This window comes from Enoplosus armatus, chromosome 2 (assembly GCF_043641665.1).
Source record: "Enoplosus armatus isolate fEnoArm2 chromosome 2, fEnoArm2.hap1, whole genome shotgun sequence".
NCBI lineage: Eukaryota > Metazoa > Chordata > Actinopteri > Centrarchiformes > Enoplosidae > Enoplosus > Enoplosus armatus.
In genome coordinates, this window is record NC_092181.1 from 20,135,757 (window position 1) to 20,155,962 (window position 20,206).

Consider the following 20,206-nt stretch of genomic DNA (forward strand, 5'->3'; position numbering starts at 1 on the left):
CCAAAAGTGCCTGCCACCACATAAACACTGAGACTAGCACAGGGGTGGAGAAGAAAAGAGCGACCTGTAATGAGAGCGATGAGCAGGGAGGCTGAAGAGAGCAGCTCTGGGACACTTAGTACAACCAAAGCCCCACCGCCCCCCCCCCCCCGCCCCCCCCCCCCCCCCCACAACAACACCACCAACAATCCCCTGTTTTCTCCCTCAGAAATTAGCCTACAGACTAAGTACAGAGTTATGTGAGGCTTCTTATTTCATTATAGGCCTCGTGTAAATAAAAGAAATTTGCCATCAATACGGGCGAAAGTATCTGCTGAATCCCATGAAATCCCTGACATGAATTATTGACAGTCTAATGGGACTAAGGGAATGGTGCTGGAGTTGAAGCCTGAGAGCAATGATGGCGAGGAGAAGCTTTAATATAATATCTATTTCTGTGTCTGTGTGACGTGTAACAACCACCCCCCATCTCCAACCAACCTCCACACACCCTAACAAATCAGCATCACAACTATCACCTCTCCACACACAATCATAAGCACACACACACACACACACACACACCGCCAGCTCCACCTAATCCAATGAGTAACCTCGCCGTAAATATGAATCACCCCAGGTTGAGTTAACAGCTAGCCAGGGGACTTTGAGGGCACAATTAAAACACAGAGTGAAACTCAGTGCCTGTTTACTCTGAGAAACCTTGTCAAATTACACTTTGACATCTCGTATTACGGCAGCGTGAAATGAGAAGGGTTGATGGGATCTAAATCAGAGAAAGCTAGATGAGATGGTACAGCTCTTGAGGGGATTCATTCCAGCATTCACCCGCGGAGACGCTAGAAAGAGGCCTGTGTAACATCTCACTTTATTTTCCTCAACGCAATGTGAGGCCCCCACTTTCTACTTTTGTCTTTCAGCTCAAATTCACATACAAACTGCATACTCAATGATTATTTGCATTAAATTATTAATATGCCAATGGTAACTGTGCTGGGCTTTGGAGTCGGTGCAACCAGCGCACATTCTTTCAAGATGAACATGGCAAGAAGGAACTTCAGAGCTGGTAGCCCTCATTTAAATCAAGTAAGAAAAGAAGACACTATTGATTCCATGCTCTCTCCCGCACATTGGTTTGGCTTGCCTTCCAAAACATAATTTTTTTTTGCGAAGGGGGGTCCCCATAGAGCTCAAAACAAAGAGGACAGACTTGTTCTTGTGCACAGCGTGAGGCATTCACTAACAAGAAGGAGCAGACTGAAAAAAAAAAAAAAAAAAGATGTTGCAAACTTTATCCATAGTTGCAAAGCTTCTACCTATGTGGCCGCACAATCAGGGACAAAATATAAACAATTCAAACAATGACAGGACAGCCATATCTTAAAATATGCCACACACAGAACGTCCCGCTTGCCAACAAAATGGGTACAAACTTCAGGTAATACTAAAAAAAAATAGAGGATACAAAAATCAGGCACAATTTCCACCCATCAACGTGGCAGTATTTGTGATTTAACCCCTTCAGAATTCAACACTTTTCAAAAAGCAATCCGCATTCATTTCTCCATCATCTTCACACAATAATGTAAGCAGCCAAGTTTGAAGGTGCGGTGCAAGACAAAGCAGAGTCTGACTCGCTCGGCTCACGATCAGTAGAAAAGGAAAAAGACACAAACTCTGGAGTCTAATTGATGGTGCTGCTGTGACTGCTGCCCTTCAGAGAACAAGAGCTTATTATTCGCCCGTTGATGATTTGACACAGTTTGATCTGCACATACCCAATTGCAGGGCTTCTGCATCAGGGTTTGTTTACGGATTGACTGATCAAAGGGCCCCCGCATGTCTCTTTGTTTGTTTCATGTACACGTACAGAGGGACAGTTTGGCTTTTATTACCGGAGTGCGAAAATTGTAATTTTTGAGTCCATTTGATAAACAGATTTGAATAGATTTATAAAACCCTGAGCTTTGTGTGAAGCCTGACCTTGACTTACTGCACTGCACAGTGTTTGTGTTCATGTGTGTAAAGTTTGGAGTGATTGAGTTTGGGTAAAAAAAAAAAATGAAAAAAAAGAAATCCAGCTCCAGGACTGCAGGAGCTGAACCAAAGACTGCCAATGAAGACACACACACACACACACACACACACACACACACACACACAAACAAACAACCAAAAATTAAAGTTTATTGCAACTCAGGTCTTATTCTTATAGCTTTGGCCATAGTTTCTATTGCTTATGATACCATTGTACTGACCAAGTAAATTGGTAAGATCTGGAAACATGGTGGCAAGTCAGACTGAGAGGTCAGATGATCAGACAGGTTGTAAGTAACTGCCATTTAGCTTAATTTTCTCTTCTCAAATAAGTTTGGTTAGCCTGGCGGTCTGTTTAAAACCTGTCTGACTGTTTAGTGTTATCATAGCCAAGAGAAATGATGAAAAAAATAAAAAAATAAGATCCAAGTTGTAATACAGTATAATTATCCTATCAAAATAAAAAAAAACCTTATTAGAGGATAAGGCTGGCCACGTTTTATATATATTTGCTATTGCCAAAAAATCTAAATCAAAAAATCTGTCACACAACTGACTTCTGACTTCCCCACACCCAGCCCACGGCTCTCAACCCCAGGCCCATTTGTTCCTACTGAAAACCTTAATCTTTAAAAACAGGTCACACATACAGACTTTCATTTTTAAATAATTTCCCTAAAACAGCTGGTAGATCTCAGCATTCATTGCTCAAACAGGAATAAATAATGTATTTGTTGGGGACTATTTTCAGCCACCGATCACTTGCTCTAGTGAGTATTTACGGCAGCTGTATGGTGCATGTGGCATCAACTCAAAATAAATGACAGTGCCCATGTTAACTGTAATGAAGGACCATGTCACCCGGTGCAACGTTGTGACTCATTGATGTAGTTTTAATAGTTATTGAAAAACAATGGAGGTCTATGGCACAGAGGAATAAGTTAGATCAGGCTTTGGCCACACAGACAATACCCGTTAATAGGAATAATTCATTAAGACATTTCATTAATTTCCCTCTGGGGATCAATAAAGTATTTCTGATTCTGATTCTGATTAACATAATAAGAAAAATATAGAATATCACCAGACGTATCCTTTAAGCTCACATGGCAAACTGGGTAAATAATGTTTTCGCATTTGTCCATTATCACACAAACAAGCATGCTTCAACACAGAAGCAGACAAACTCTGTCAGTTTCTGTCTGAGACACACACACACACACACACACACACACACACACACACACACTGTACATTCACAGTCTGGTACAGCATGAATACTGCATGTACGTATGTTTAAAACACATACGGTTTACAGAGGATCACAACCTGCAGATGCTTCCTGCTGGCAGGGCTTTGGGGAACTGCAGTGGCATGATTTGTACAACTGGCACTTCATAAAGCATTTACCAGTCAACATTTGTGGGAACTGTATATTCACAGGGAGAAAACACTTGATAGACGGGGAGAAGGGTTAGAGGATGATGAAGGAGCAGAGGGCAAAAGATCCTGGCTCAGCCGCTGACAGCTGGCACAACTGTGTCTGTGCAGGTGGGTTATGTGTGTGCATTTATTCATACATATATATTATGTGGGTTGCAGTTGCAGCCGTGTGTGTGTATGTGTATGTGTGTGTGTGTGTGTGTGTGTGTCCTGGTCCAGGTCATTAGAGGCAGCTTGCTGTGCCCTGATTTGTGCACTCACAGTATGTGAACACAGCAAGGGATCGATTAGTACTTTGTGTGGCATTTCACACAGGTCTCATCTCTCTACCTTAATTTCCTACTGACTCTGAATCAAATCTACCGTATATGCTGTGTGCGTGTGTGTGTGTGCGTGCGTGCGTGTGTGTGTGTGCGTGCGTGTGTGTGCGTGCGTGTGTGTGTGCGTGCGTGTGTGTGTGAGATGCAAAGAGAGAGAGAGAGATAGTGAAGCAGTGACCTTTTTGTGTTAGAATAGTGCTACAAACCAGTTAAGATGCAACCAGCCAGTGTGAGTGGCTAAATGGGTCTCGTCTATAAAAGTTTGTTTTGTTAACCATGTGTTGTTGTAGAGACAAAAAAAGGCCATTCAGATAGCAATAGATAGCATTTGATGAGCCAGTTCACCAACGGCTGCTACCTGTAATCCGACTGTTCTGCATAACCAAAGAATCTCTGCACTTCGTTCCAAATCCTCTCTGACTGGAGATGTCAACAGGAATAAGTGTTAAGTAATTTAAATTTGAAATTTATATTTAGATTATTTCCTCTTTTGCAAAACAAGAATCTTCTGATACAGAAATTAATGAGGGCAAAAAAGTATATTACAGGTACAATGTCTTCCAAGGGTTTAACTGCTAACATTATCTAGTAAATCAAAGAAACAGAAAGCCAACAAGCCCCAATAACTAAATGGCAAAATCTTTGTCAGGGTTTCCCAAAAATATGAGCATTTTCTAATCTGCCGCCCCTGTGGTTAAGGTATGTTTAACTTTAGACTAACTCATTAAAACTACTTGAAAAAAAGCATAGCCATGGTTAAATCAACTCAATGTTGCTCAAATAGCTTCAGAAACCCTCCTCCCCAACACCTTTCTGACATCATCAATCCAACATTTATACCCACTTCATGCAGTGATTGGCCAGTTGTGCGGAAGGTGAGAAAGGAGCGAAGGTTTTAACTTCCTCTCTAGCTCTTTTTTCATTTTTTACACTATCATTTCTGTCACTTTTCATGTGAAGAACTGAGTGCAACGCTATGAATGTGTTCCAGGAGAGATTATCTGAAAATGTGCACAGTTATCCCCACATTCAAACAATATTGCGCCTCCCCGCTCTCTATGACGGCTGGCTTTGCACTTCGTCTTTTAAGTGTGGCCGTTCTACTATAAACATGTTCGCTCTCCAACGAGATCGGACAACACGTTGTACAAAACAAGCATAACCCGAAGAACACAAACCCCTGTCTTCAGTGTCTAAGTCAAGTACTTGTGGCTCCGTTTTTATAGATAGGACAGTTACCAAATGCACACAGGACTTTACACACTTATTATCCCCATCCCACCAACTGTAGCGCAAGATGTCCGTCTCGTTTATTGCATTATGTTTGTAGAGTAGATGACACACATGTCTGATCACCGTGTAACAAATGACAATAGCTTGTAGACACAGACGGTGTTGAACACAGCACAAGTGAAGCAGGCACTTCAGGAGGTAAGAGGCAAGAGGAAATCAATGTTCTGCTGCTCAATTAACATTCACTGGTCTATTTACATACACACAGCCAAAGTGAGTGGCCCTTAACACGGCAAGGTGCTCAGGAGGCTGCTGGAAGCACAGAGGGTGGAAAGCTGAAATCAGCATCACATGCACAAAAAGAAAATCTGGCTGAAACTACACAAGAAACAGAACATGTCTTTTAATGAAGCAACCGTGGTCCTCGGTCATAATTTTCAAAGAAGCAGCCAAGATTAAAGTCAAAGGAGCCTCCCAATGGCTTCAAGTCTGCACTGCTTTGAAAAATACCCCCAGTGTACAAAGCACCCCCCCCTCCCTTCCACCTCCTCCCCCTTTTTTCGCCCACCCCATCTTTCTCTTTCACACTCTTCTTGCTCTATGTTTCTCTTTCTTTTCTCCTTTTTTCAAATAACTGGAGCTGCACTTTAGCCACCAATTCTCGCCCCTGATCCCATCATTAAAAAGGCTCAGGCAGAACAAGGGCTTTTTACGTGTGTGTGCGTGCGTGTGTGTGTACGTGTGTGTGTATGTGTGTGTGTGTGTGTGTGTGTAAGAGACAGACAGAGACAGGCTGACAGACCTGGGCCTGCCAAGCGACGTGGCGTTCACTCTTTAAGTGCAACAGACACCTCCTCTCCGACTACAGAACTAACACTATGCCACGCGCACGCACAATAGGATGAATAATTGATCGGCCTGGGGCTTCACGTGTTAAGAACAGAGGAGGCGTGCCAGTAGCGTTTTCACTTCAAATTTGTATTGTCTTTAGTCTCCGCCAGCCATCTACATTTCTAACACCTGCCTCAGTCAGATGTGTGCTGGTGCACTAGCCCGGAACTATCTTTCATCTCGCACACACTGTTACTGGAAGAAGAGGAAAAAACACACACTTTCAAGAGATCATTATCTAGTAGGGAAACCAGGACACAAGTTCGATAGCTTCCCTCACTTCCTCCCACCTCCACTGGCAGCAACCTTTGTTAGATCATTTCAACACCTGCAACATTTTTCAAAACAGAATAGAGGCTTCTCGCTTGCAAAGGTTTTGCACCTTAACTGTAAAAAATAAAAAAAAGTGAGCTATATTTGAAGTCTAAACATCAGGTATTAAATGTACTATTGCAAGGAAAAATAACCCCCTGCAGAAAATAAGCACATATAACGCCCAAATTGTCGTTGCATGTGCGCTTTTGAAATAGCTTTCAGTTACACACAAAGTCTTTAGACAAAAATGATTAGGAATTAATGATGGGAAAGTGACTTATTATCTAACTCCTGCACTAAAAGTAAGACATGTAATCACATGAATGTTTAACTGGCAGTATCACAGATCACTACTAAAACTTAGACTTCTTCTGTGCAGGCCTTGCTGCTGAGATCAGTGGCTGGAAAATGAATTATTTTGGATCATCGGATTAAGTCATTAGCTTATTTTGTGAGCTCATAATTATTTACACATACTGTAACTTCAGACACAGTGTTGTTTGTTTGTTTCTGGTTATTATCAGATAACTTTGTGACACAATTTGCCAAATTAAAGTTCTTTCACTTTACATAATGACACACTAAGACCTGGAAAGAACGTCTAGCATGTGAGCTTGTCTATCCTCTCTAGAGGTTAAATCATATCAGATAAATACTATTTGGTGATTTGCAGCAAGGAAATAATACAATGTATACACACATCTGGATCTGTCACAAAGAGCTACGGCAAATGAGCATCCTGTTTAACATCTGAGCACACTGACATGTTTACTGCCTTTGTTCATAACATCAGGAAGTGAGTTTAAAAAAAGTTGTGAAGAAGAAAACTGACAACACAAGCTAATGCTTTTGACTTTCATGCTTCTTCTTCACGTTTTTTTTACCGTTGCAGAAAAGAGGAAATCCCTGAGTAAGTAATGAGTCAAATCTTCAGTCCGTATGCATTATACATTAAGCTATTACAAATTCTGAATCTTTACAGTGCCAAACCAACAAGGGGTCCTTTGGTTTTTGAGGAAGTGCTCCATCCTCTTCTCTTGTCTCCTGAACCATCTGCGTTTCACAGACGACCTTTTTGAACTCTTTGAAAGTCTGCACTTTCTTCTTTCAACGTCTGATTTTTGATTTCCTTCTGTTTTTATGCAATACATATAAAATTCCTCTCAACTGCTTTAGATGGCATATTATCAAAAATATATTTTATCCTTCAAAACTTCTGCCTTGGTGTTAATTTCTCTAAAATAGATACGACACACTTAAGGTATCAAGTTTCGCTTTTAATATGTTGTTGACTTCTAACGCGAAGATATGACAAGATATCTGGCAAAAGTAACACTTTAAATCATGAGTAACATTTGACCCATGACTCTAACTCAAAAAGAGTGAACCTTGTAAATCTAAGGTCACAAAAGGATAAAAGCATCATCGGTAAATACAGTGTGAGATGCTTAAATGATAGTTTAACATTTTTGGGGAATACACTTAATCGCTTCCTTGCGATAGTTAGATGAGAAGACAAATACTGATTAGCTTAGCTTAGCTTGGCATAAAGACTGGAAACAAGGGGAAACAGCTAGTCTGACTCTCTACAATGTACCACCACTAAAGCTCACTAATTAACAGGTTATATTTCCTTTGTTTATTCAAACAAAAACTGAAAATGTAAAGTTGTGGTTTTACGGGGTTTATAGGTTTATATGTGGAACTATTTATTGGAGGCTAACTATAACTTTCTGCGAAAAAGTGAACAAGAGTATGTCCAACTATTCCTTTAACCTTAAGGTACGATGAAGAACATGAAGTTCTTTCTGAAAGTGTCTAACAAGTTCCATCACGGCCTTGACTTGCCTGCCAAGCTGTTCATAACTATGTAATGTCCTCATGCATTATAAAGACCTGGCCACGATTGAAAACAGCGCAGTCAAAAACAACAAGTGATCAAAGATCCTGAAGTTGACTGAAGAGGAACTGAGATGGCTTAACCTTAAACATATTTGGGCTCCCTGGTGGACACGAGAACCAACTCCCTCCTCGGTAAACAGTCCTGTAATATTAAACGCAGAGGACGTCAAAGGGCTCTAATGTTTGCTCCTCTCTGCTGTGGATTGGGATGTTTTGCCCAGGGTCGGCGTCCCACCATTATGACATCACTCAGGACCCGAGCAGGAGACTATCAAAGGCGCCGCGGCAGTGTATCGTATTCATCAATAGAAAATATTCATATGCATATACACCCTTGCCACCCTAGAAGGGAAGCATCTCCTTTTTAAAGGCAGCAATCCACTGGCAACACATGAAAAGTTACAAAACATCAAATAAGGCGCTGGGAAAAGAAAATTAAAAATAGAAAAACGCTGGGGTGAAAAGGAAGACGTGAAAAGAAGAGGAAATTCTTTAAAAGAGTAATGATTGAGCAGCGCCTGATTAATCAGCGATGGCGTTCTCGGGTAACTGTCCAACATTACTTTTGATTTAGCGTGCTGGGCGATCAATAGAAAGAGCTCGGGGTGGTGTTTCTAATTAAGGTAATTCATGGTCTGGCTGATATAATGGTAAATTACAAATTGCTTTGCACATGTAGAGACACATCATGTGCAACTCTCATCAATTAAGTTGAGTCTGCTGGTTTTATGTTTCCTGTATCACGCACTCTAGTTGTAGGATTGTAATGTAACTATTATCTAGTCCGTCCACTTGGTCAGTCCAAAACCAGAGTAACTGACTAAACCTGAGATAGAAGAGACTGAGTATTGTCATATACATAATCAAAGTCCACTTATTCTACACCACCTCATCAATCTTTACTCAAAACCCGTACGTTCAAAGCTTAAAATTTAAAGAATAGGTCCACATTTTTATCTTGATACAGTACTCACTCCGTCCATATGTACATTGAAAGTTATTGATCCCTGCAATCATTCCCCCTGTCCATGAAGAGATCTCTTCCCAATGCGTTTCCAATATAAGTGGGCGACAAAATCCAAAGTCCTCGATTTGTGAAAAAATGCATCGTCAGGTTCAGGTGAAGCTGATGAGAGGTTTCAGCAGACAGCAGTTAGTCAAATTAGATGTGTTTTCTTTCAAAGTTCCTCCATTTCCTCTTTCTCTTTCCTCAGACAGTGTTTCCTTGCCGAGATTGGTGGAAGACAAAAGGAGATCATTTCATACCCTCTTGCTCGGACTAACTGCGACTGCTGAAGCCTCATTTTGCTTTGGTTCATATGAATTCATTTTTCTCTTACATTGGAATAGCAATAGCGGATCTCTTCACAGCCGTTATGGACAGGGGGAATGATTAAAGAGACCGATAACTCTTTCAATGTACATATGTGATTGTGAGAATTGTCAGGTTTGGCAAAATGTCCGTCAAACTGTAACATATAGAAACCTAGAGTCAATCTCACTGTCGGGTCAAAGACACACAGATTGAGAGGAGGTGTGAGCGTTTGTGTGTTGGGGTGTTAAGGGGACCGCACCTGCAGGTCGGGGACATCGCTCCTGAAAAGCCGTCTTTTTATTGGCAGCTCCTCCAAAGACACGATTTAATGGAAACGGCGAATGTTGAACCTGCTGAGGATCAAAGAGGCTTGAGAGCAGGTGGATAATTCTTCACCAGAGAAACAAAACCTCATGACTCCATTGATCAACAGTAGAAAGATGTGTTTTTGTCTCCTCCATGATAGTACATATGGAGTTTTGATGATTTCCCTTTGGAAAAATCTCCTCTTCAACTCAACATGTTTGTGGAATGAGTGTCTCACCCATTTTAACATCATGTGAGACCTACGGATATCCAGTAAACAGGTTTACTCTTTGAATCTAATGAGAAGTCATGCTACATAAATCCTTGCATGTCAAATAAACAGATTCCATATCAGGTGACATTAGCAGCTAATTTATCTCAAATACTCTTCATCAAACTACTAGAAATTTTGCAGAATGTCCTATTTTCTGGCTTTCGGTAAAGAATTTTAAAAATTTCATGATGCAAGCAATCGATTTTACATGGTGTTGGCTAATAAAGGTGTAGGGGAGTCTGGAAACGTGATGAAATATAGATGTCTGAGTTCAGGTGAGCGGGGCTGGTTTGGGCATGAAGCCGGCTTTTTATTGTTAGAGTGAGAAGACAGCTGCATTCAACATCTGTAAGATAAGGCAGTAAACACCAGTACACCACTTCAGCAGCGGCGCACTAATTCAAAGCCGTTCTGTTTGTCCACTGCCACTCCACAACAAAATGATGTCAATTGAATAACTGCAAATCTTGCTGTTTAGTGTATAATCGGGAAGTGTCTTGTGCTACCACAGGCCTCCGAGCCACTATTAAACCTGAAGACTTTACCGTGATGGGGCCGCGATGCAGTGCAAGGCATCAAAAAACAAGGTGCCACGTTCTCAAACAGAGAGGTAGGTTAAGTGGCAAAGAACGGCAGAAAACGACAGTCATTTCAGAAAGCTGCTGCTGCGCTGCATGCTTATGCCAGCAGAAATGGCTTAAATACACCCCCATGAATATGCGATTTCTGTATGAAGAGTTTGACAACAAAGGACCCACCACATCATTTTTGATGAGGGTGGATTGTCTGTGTGTGCATGTGTGTGTGTGTGTGTATGCATGTATGTGTGTGTATAGATCGGCAGGTTTCTACCATTCTGTCCTACTTACATCTCTGATTATGTGCAATTAGTGAAGAGGAGAAACATGAATGGTGTTTAGAACAGCTGATTTGTTTTTGTTGTTGCCCTGGTCTTAAATTACCAGAGTCAGTAAATTTGTCACAGCATTATTAAGACAAACAAACAAACAAACAAACAGAAATGCGTCTTTTCCATTTGTTAACAATAGCGGCAAACAGGAAAATAGTAACCTACATGCAAAAAATGGTTCTTTTTTTCTGCTTCATCGCTGTCCTGCAACTGAAAGACAGGCTGATAAATCCTTCAAAATAATCAGACTTTATGACTCTAAACCACTGGAGGTGAGGGACTGCACTGGATAATAATGTCATGAATACCATAATGGCATATTAGTAAACAGAATATTCAGGCCTTGGTTTTCAGTGGTGTAAACTGGTAAGTAATAATAATCTTTATTTATTAGCGCTACTCAGTATTCACATGGCAAAGAAAAACTTATGAGACTTACGATACAAGATGAAGACTATGGTATCACCTTCTAATACACCCTTTATGAAGCCAGAACTGATGGCTTTATTTATGGTTAATAAATCATTTACCTATCAGTTATAAGCCATCAATACGTGCAGTTATGGGTTTGCTAAATATTAACACTTTGGGCCTTTTGGACCACAAACTGTAACCTGTTTATCGAAGCCAGTTTGGGATGTTTCAGGCTGTTCAGGCCTACAAGGATACATATTTTATTTATTTTTGTAATACTGGATACAGATAACACAGTGACTTTGACTCAACCCCTGCTCCCTTTTAAGTTCTGCAGATGTTCTGACCTGTTCACTTCTGCCTTTGATTAGATTTTTTAATTTTACAAATGGTGTGCCATTCAAGTCTCAAGCACAATTGCATTTGTGTTTGCCATTTGTTTAGAACAGCTGAAACAGTGTTGGGTCACTGTGACTGATGTGGTTAATGTGACTGAAGCAGTGACATGATGAGGGACGAGGGTGACCCATGAGAATTAGGAAGAAACTCATGTCATGAATTTTCTACTTCACTCCAGCCTAGACCTACTGGAATATGACTAAAATGTTTGATCACACTTCAGAACCATTATGCAGACAATGGTGACATTCTTAAAAAAAATTACATTTATCTAAACTTTGGCAATTTTAACACACCGGGTTGTGCCACATTTCATAAAGTCGATTGATAATATTCTTTCTGCAATATTATTTCCAAAAGACCTTTTTTTTCATATCATCTAACTCAAATTATTCCATAAAATCTCTCTGTGCTTCTCATTGAACTTTATTTCTACATTTATGCTATACTTTTACTTTTTTCCCCTTTAATTTTACAGTTCACTTCCTCTCCAAAGCCCTGGTAAAATAGCTCTCCTTATGACTTAAGCAGAATTGACAATTAGCCTGCTAGCTGGAGCAGAGGTCTCTGCAGTGGGTCCCTGATGGTACTGTACGGCAGATGAAGAGATTGAACCACCACCATCAGTGGTTGCCTGTCTGAGATTGGCTGCTGTAATTGGTACCCACTCTGTAACGCTCACATTCCATCACACTTTATTAACGCCCGTCATCCAGTCAAAAGCTAATCTTTTATTCTGTTTTCCAATTATTGTAAAGTGGCGGGCTTTAAATGAGGAGGAGGAGATAATGAAATTAACTTCCTAACTTAGAGCAATTCTCTATGGCACAATGATCAGATATTCTCTTGGTCTGGGAAATGTATGCTAATTTTATGCATCTATCATTAGTTATTACCATTGCAGCAACATAAAACACAGTTTTCTTGAACAATTAGACTTAAAATGGTGCATTTTAATCAGTCAGGGGAGGCTTGCATGCATATTAAAACTGCTGTAATTGAAAAGTCTGAACTTTTGACACTTCTTGAAGCAAGTGTTTGACAGCAGTGACAGTTTGTTTACATCCTGCTGCGTCTGTGTTCGGTTTCAAAGATTCTTTCGTAATACCTGAGAGCAACCATGGGGAATACTCCAGGGCTTTTTTCCTCTGCTTGTCTATTGTTGGTACTTCAACATAATTTTTTCTTGTCATGAGTAAAAATATCACACATTTTAAGCATTTTGTTTGTTTGATTTGTTTTCCCTTGTTTTTTTTAGAATCAGGAAAAGGATAGTCTGGCCTTCAATCAACTATGCTGAAATCTTATGTCAGGCCTGCAAGGAGTAATTTATTAATGTATCACTGTCACAAACACTCAGCAATAATTAAGACATACAAGACAAAGCTCTGAGAAAGCCATTCAAGTAGCAGGATCAGGCCAGATGAATAAATGGGGCTTTTATGTGCTACTTTTCTGGTAATTTCTGCTGCCAAATTACTTGCATGTTAATGGACAACAATAAACTCAGTACATGTGTACCTCCCCTTGTACCAAAATCACCCTAATTACACTGAAAGAGGATCATGTGTTCAATCTGTCTCAGTGTTTCCTGACAGGTGAATATTATGTTTAAAGCTTTCCTTTTACACAGACAGAGAACAAACCAAAGCAGTAGCAGGTTTTGGTAGTAGCGGCTCTGTTGCACACCAAATTAATTTAGGCTTTGCTTAACTAATGAATCTAACACTCAATAAGCACCCCCTCCCCTCGCTTCTTTGCTACAGGCCCACAGCTCCGAGGCCCCCAGACGAGCTACCATCCCCATCCGGCTCATCAGTCACCCTGGGCAGTCTCTCCCCAAACGGGACCCCCTGATGCCCAGTAATGGCTGTTTGATGACCCTCATAAAAGGAGTCAATGTATTGATGGAGCCCTTTGAGGACAGACCTAATTTGTATGAGGATCAATTCAGGCAATTCATAAGAAAAGAACCAGCGGACGGAGGGGGTGTGTGTGTGTGTGTGTATGTGTGTGTGTGTGTGTGGGAGGGATCAGGACTTCAAAACATAACATTACACCTGTGACCTCGCAGCTCTGACTGTGTGCTCGCGTTGACATACGCAATTTGTTTTAATGATAGTCTGTCGTGTTGTTATTAAATAATTGAATCCCTCTCAGATCAGATTATCATGTAAAGGACTGCACATTATATTATGCGTGTCGCTGCTGTCTGTCATGCACGGTTCTTTGTGTCATCAATTTTTATGAGTGGGCTACATGCATACACTCATGTGTGTGTATTATGAAGCTCCAAAACCAAGTCATTCATCCTGTTGTAAACTGAATTCTGAACTGAAGTAAATATAGTGCTGATACAGATAATTACTGTATCTATCAAATAGGCAGAACAATCATTTAGTGCATTCGGCGAAAGATAATAGAAACAGGAAGGCCTCACCAGAAGAGAGCAGCCGGGATTCAAGAAGAGGAGTGACTACGAGGAGAAAGAAGAAAGTTAAATGCTCTTTCACGGTTTAGAAATAACAAAAATCTATTCAGACAATGCTTAAATGAGGCAAAATAGTTCCTTTAACTGTAGTTAATGTCAAAGCTCAAACATAATCCCACACAACAGACAAGATTAATTCATTTTCTCGAGTCAAAGAGGGCTCTGAACTATAAGAGAGAGTAGCTCTAATCAGGTGTATAGCTGTGGTGAACCTCCAGATATTACTCTCAGAATAATCAGTGTGTCTAATCAGGTGTATAGCTGTGGTGAACCTCCAGATATTGCTCTCAGAATAATCAGTGTCTGGGTGAAGCCCTGCTGCCCTGGCCTCTGCTTACCTAATGAGACCCCATGCCCGTGATTTCTCAGCGTGCTTCAGCTCGCCAGACCACTCCTGCTCCACCCAGGGAAAAGAAGAAGAAGAAGACGAGGAAGGAGGAGGAGGAGGAGGAGGAGAAAGAGGAGGAGGAGGGGGCAATGAATCCAAACGGAGCCCCCTCTCCTCTCTCCCTCCCATATCATTTGCATGTGCAGAATCAGGAATGGTATCCACAGAGAGGCAGTCAGGAGGGAGAGCTGGAGAACAAAAAAAAGAAAGAGGAAAGAAAGTAGGCAGGGAAAAGAGGTGTGCTCCCTGACCACGAGTACCTCCAGAGTCGGGTCAGCTTTTTCTCTCTTCATCTTCAGGAAAAGTGAAAGAAATGATAAATGAAATTAGCCACCAAAGAGTTCCCGTCTTCTGAAAAGCGATGAGGGTGGGGGGGGGGGGGGGGGGGGTGGCAGGTGAAGTAATAGGGAAGACAAAAAAAAAAAAGAAATAGGCAAAAAAGAAAAAGCAGAGAGGTAGGGGCGGAGGGAATGGGGGAAGATGGGAGTTTTTTTGAATGGAATCCAATGGCAGGTCCTGATGGTGAGGAGAGGAGAGAGTGGAGAGCCCCAGTGTCTGCAGCTCCAAAAGAGGATGTGATGAGACTGCATGGCTAATGAAGCAGCGCTCCTCTCTGGCTCCACAGAGAGCCCAGCCTTTTCTTATTCCCATTCATCATTAATTCAACAACGCTGATAATTTCATTAGTTTTTTTTTTCCCGCGCATTTTCCAGGGCCTTTATCAATAAATGATGGGCAATGGACCAGGGGCTGCCCCTGCTTAGCTAAACACACACTTCTCTCTCTCTCTCTTCATTTCTTTTTTTCTTCTCTTTCATACCAGCAAATGTGAATTCGTATAGTGTAGAAAAAAATGGAGAAACCCCCTGAAGAATTGGGGGACCTTGCCCCAAATTCAGCATAAGCTACAAGCTCCCGTCTTCAGGAGGAGTCCCAGCACTGAAGTCCAGAGTTAAGAACTGGCTTTTTCACTTAGCTTGGCTGACAGCTTTTCTATTGGCCGTTTCAATGAAGACATTTTGACATGTCACAGAAGGAAAAACACAGGTGTAGATAATAAAACTAATGGTGGCTGCTTCAGTTTCAGGGTCCTGGTATTGTGCATGCTGGCTCTCTGTCACTCTGTCTTACTGTCTTTCTGTGACACTTATATAGAACCGTTATTGTTTTTCGTAACACCTGTGCTTTTCCAACCATAACAAGTCAAAATGTCTTTGTTGTCTGCAGAAGAGCTCAAAACTCTACTCATCTCAACAGAACAAAGGTCACAAAGGTCCATATTTTATGGAAATATCATTTCAATATTATTTAGAAATGTATTCAATTCACAATAACCAATTTCACTCTTCTAATGCCTTGTGTTAGTGGGCTTTATTTTTAAATGAGCGTCCTATCAAAAATTATATTTGCCTGAATTTAAGTGCTTAACACTGTACATGTCATCTGGTGAATAGAGGAATCCCACTAACTCAGAAACTATTTTAAAGTATATGTACTATAGCCCGACTGATATTTGACAGTTAAAAAAAACAGTTAACGATAATTTTTTAATAATAAACACATAACATAAGCAAACAATCATGACATGGATCCCTAAACAATCTTTACCAAGATACATACTGAAAGGGACATTTTTTATTTATTTACTTTCTACTGTATTGGTGACACAGTTTCTAAATAACTTTAAACTTGTACTACGATTGCTGATCATCAAGAAAATGTATAGATTTATGGGTGGAGATTTTTTCCCGTATCTTCTTATCTCATGGATGTGTAAAAGTTTGATGACAAATAGCAAATTCATGCAAGATCAGCTTTAGCCTTAACCTGGTAGAAAGGCTTTGAGTGAAAACGGCTTCAGTTACAAATTGCCAGGATAGATATAAGCTTATATATAATAACAAGTTAACAGAAGCAGGTACTGTACCTCATAAAATAAATAAATAAATAACCACATATATATATCATGTGGCTTTTCCTGTAGCTGTGGGCCCCATCTGATCCAACATTTTACTTAAAAGAGAAACCAAAATCCTGGGTTTCAAACAGGTCAAACAAGTTAACACAGTCCAAGTCTCGTTCTACAGTCTGCAGTCATTCAATAATTTCTATTGTAGATGAAACAATTTCTGCTTTTCTCAGTAGTTTTTGTTAATAGTTTTATACATATATATATATAAATATATATGTGTGTGTGCCCTTTGTTTCCCATCAACACTTTTGTAAAACCAAGAAACATTTAAAAAGAGAACCTTTCTATGAAAAAAAATGAGGCCTTGAATTCATGATTTATTTGATGCATATACAGTACTGTATGTAACTAAAATTTTGAAAAAAAGGGAGAAGGTGCATTCTGGGACCAATTGTCCTGGGATCTAACATATGGCACTTGCAGTGACACAGGGGGCATCTCAGGTAAATAAACCAGTATCTGGCACACTACAGTAGAGTCTGCCTTGGCACGGTTGTAGTGACACAGGGAGCTTGGCCAGTGTACGCATGTATGCACACACACACACACACGCACACACACAGGCACACTCAAAACACACACACACACACGCAGAGCTAGATCGGGAGCTCTGAGGGGCTGGATCCAGGGATTACTCTAACCACATTTATTTATTAACTCTCAATTAAGTATGGGTGTCCCAGGGCTTAAAGTGGCTTAGTGAGCAAGTGGGACCTCAAGCACATTTTGATGACAGTCAAGGCCCCTGATCTCAGTTCACTCCATTTTGCTGATTAAATATAAGCTTTTCATCTGTGGATACAATGCTATTAATTAAATCATTAGATGAGTGATTCACTTATGAGCAAAGGGAGCAGTGAAAAGAGAGACTCACATGAGCAGCTCGCTGCAATAACTACTGAAATATTCATTAATAAAAAAAAAATGCCTAAATTCATTGACAAGGATTACATGTGTAGAGACCCTCTCTCTTCCTTCATTGGGCCAACCCCCTTCAGCATGGGCACGCAGTCCCTTTTTGATCACTAGATAAAGGGATCGAACAAACGCAGGAATCGCACACACTGGTATAATGGGCGTGCGCTGCTTCACACACACACACACACACACACATACACACACACACACACACACACACACACACACACACACACACACACACACAAAGTTACAATGAGCCTATTAAGAATGTTGCATTTTAAACAGTTCTTTAATGAAATATGACCATGGAGTTGTAATAGCTTGCTCGGGGGAAGTAGGATCACTGTAAATGAAGAGGGTAAAAAGAGAGCTGTGTTTTCTGTTTCCCTGCTGAATTACAAACCAAACATGATGCAAAGTGTCCGTATTTGTAGTGCATCCCTCAGCTGATTAAGGACCCGTTCACACACAGGCACATTGCTTAGGAGAAACGCATCTGAAATCCATGTATTTCAATGAAAGAATGCAGCATTTCTTAGGCACGAGTTGCAAAAACAGTTGAATATAGTTCAACTTTTGAAGAGACACAGTGAAGATCACCTGGTCAAACCACAATGGGCAACCAGTGAGTGACAAAACATGGGAAAGACCAATCTGAGTTCCTGCATACTTTTGCAACTCATCTTCTTTGTTTCTTGTCAATCTCGGAGCGGCCAATGCTTCGGGCCTTCCAGTGTAGCCAGCAGATATCTGAATAAGGATATATGGGCCAAGACCTCCTGTTTTGTGCGCCTTTCATTGTTTACACCCCACGATTAGCAATCTTATAACCCATCGGCTATCGATATCGATCACTATCGATGTTTTGAATGCAGATACATTTTTAAAAAAAGCTAATACAAAGGTAATCTCTAGGATTCAGAGATTGTGTTTCGGCCAATGTGTTCCGCCATCTCCACTCCATCTCCACTGTTTACCTGCATACAATCAAAGCCCACTCAAACGTTATTGGTCAATACTACTCGGACTACAAATGGAAACCAGGACTCTTCCAATACCAAACTCTTGTCCCTTGCCTACAGATTCTGCCTTCCTATGCAGATATCTGTTTATAGAGATGAGTTTCTTCTGTTCTTATGATGTGCTTACTGCCTTCAGTGCGCCTTGCATTTTTCGGGCATTACGGGGGCCTAACTACTGACGACATTTGCTGAAGAAGTCAAAAGCTCTGAAAAAAGCAAGTCAGTGAACCTGGAGTTTAGAACATTTAGATGTGTGTTCCCAAGGTCAAGAATGAATCTTCATGCTCAGGACTGAAGGCAGAAGGAGCATATGGAAACCACCACAACTGATTGTAGGCTGAGATCCAAATATACACCTCATAAGTCTTAATGACATAATAAAAGAGTAGTGTTCAAAACTACCGGGTAAACAGAAAATACTTAAACTATTACTAAATGAGTTGTAAAGAAAATTATATTGACTGTGTGTTTTAAAAATGTGTTTCCCCATTCACAGATGAGTGATTCACTTATGAGCAAAGGGAGCAGTGAAAAGAGAGACTCTTTTCGTGAATGTTCGTAGAGCCAGCATCTAGTGGCCATTGGAGGAACTGCAACTTGAAACACTGGTACTGGTTTCAACCTTTAAGGTTTTTGCCTCTTTGCTCTAAGATTGTTAAAACAATACCCCAAAAACATTGAGGATTAGGTTTTCAAGTCAGTAACACGTAATTTGCTATCTCTTTATCAGTGCTTATTTTAAGGGGCCTTGTACGTAATGTTTTCATTTAACCAAGAAAATAATTTTGTATTAATTCCTATGCCTGCCATCAAATTATACAATATACGGCACAGAACTGTCCTAATTATGTGTTGTTACATCTTATATTCATGTTATATTTCCATTCCATCTTGAAATCACTACATAGATGGATTAGGAATATACCAAGTAAGTGATAGAAAGGTATTTGTGTGAGGTGGAGAAAAGGTTTTGTGGGAGGCAGTAGAGGTTGATAGCCACAGACAGCTACAGCACCCTGTGAGGTGTAATATGAAACAAAGCTGCAGGTTCTTCTTTACTGTAAGACACCTCTTTCACCTCTCGCTGACATGAGAGCGCAGGAGTTGGGAGAGGAGTTGGCTTTGATAGATGGACAGGCAGAGTGAAAGAGATACAGAGATGCAATGGAAAAATTGGGAGAAGGAAAGAGATAAAGAATTAAAGAGAGAGAGAGGAGGAAAGCTTGTCTTTCAGGAGCTGACGTTCTGGGAAGCCTGTCGGAGGAGGTGAGTGCTGTCGAGCAGATAGAGGCAGACTGAACGAGCAGGTGGAGTACAGCGAGACAGAGCAGGTCAAAGCTTCAATGCTGCCACCCGGGAAGCTAAAGGCCAGATAATCAGCATGGCAGGGACCACAGCTGTGTGATGCTATGATGGCTGAGCTACTGAAAAGATCCTGACAATACAGTGTAGCTCTCTGTGTTGGCAGCAAACTGTATTGCAGTTCATGTTCTTGATGAGGAAAAAACACAGTATGACATGCAGTTATTGAGAGAAGAAACTTCATCTAAGTCTACATATGTCTGGGCCAGATGCGATATGTTAAAGGGTCAGTCCACAAAAATTACAAAGAAACATCTTCTCACTTAACCATGCTGGTTTCTGGCCATGCAG